At 35.2% G+C, this 859-nt stretch overlaps 1 long non-coding RNA gene across 1 annotated transcript in view; it reads left to right on the top strand.

Moving 5' to 3' along the window:
• LOC105292362 overlaps positions 1-859 on the top strand; it is a 6,777-nt gene continuing 5,918 nt past the window's right edge. The window contains exon 1 of the long non-coding RNA XR_002780427.1: positions 1-97. This is a non-coding gene — a long non-coding RNA (uncharacterized LOC105292362). The remainder of the gene's footprint in view (positions 98-859) is intronic.

Below are 859 nucleotides of genomic sequence, written 5' to 3'. Positions count from 1 at the left end.
ACAATGAGGATGTCTATGAAATGATCTCATCTTTTGTCTTTGTAGTGAAACGGGAAATGTCAGAACCATGGTTTTCCCAGTGATGTATGTCAATGAGGTAAGCCCTGGGAGAGAGCCACCAGTGTTTTACCTGTGAAGGCTTGAGAACCTTACATTATGATGTCTGCTATTGTAGCTGTGCATCATTTAAGATGTGAAAAAGGGGGAAAGATGATTTTTAAAAATTCGTCCTCAAAATTTGTTTATGTATTTATATGAAGACATCTATGTCAAGGATTTGAAAATAACAAAAAAATGTCCCTTCTCAAAACAGGTTTTGGGTAAAACTCCCTTCTCGGAAGCCAGTTTTGTAAGAAACAAAATGCAAAGGTCAATGAAGCAATATCAGACACAGTTGAAACAACATAAACAGCCAATGCTAAGATGTCCAGTTAAACCTTTCTTTGCATCGCCTCCTCCTTTGAAACCTTGCCAGTTTGTAAAATGTCACCAGTTTACCCGTTTATTCGTTGAGGAGGAGAGGAAGAGTAAAATTAAAATGATTGGTAACATTATACAAATTCTGTGTGAGGTAGTTAAAGAAATGGTTAAATAAAATGTGATACATGCCCATTAATTTCAGTGATACATGATTGCCTCATTATAGCAAATTTTTTTCTACTTTCTGGTAAACAAACATATATCGCGAATTATAGGAAACAGATCCTGTCTTAGTTCAAACAAAAGGAGTCTCTGAAGAAATATTTCTTTCACAGTGTACCTACAGATGTTTTATCTCTAAATGTTAGGTAGAAATTGAAGTTTTGCAAAGAAAAGCGTACTTTGAAAGTTCAGGAAACATCCACTATTTAAGACACCC

This window comes from Pteropus vampyrus, unplaced genomic scaffold (genome assembly GCF_000151845.1).
Source record: "Pteropus vampyrus isolate Shadow unplaced genomic scaffold, Pvam_2.0 Scaffold56, whole genome shotgun sequence".
NCBI classification, from domain to species: Eukaryota; Metazoa; Chordata; class Mammalia; order Chiroptera; family Pteropodidae; genus Pteropus; species Pteropus vampyrus.
Note: the sequence above shows the minus strand (reverse complement) of the source record. Positions and strands in the feature narration are given on the sequence as shown.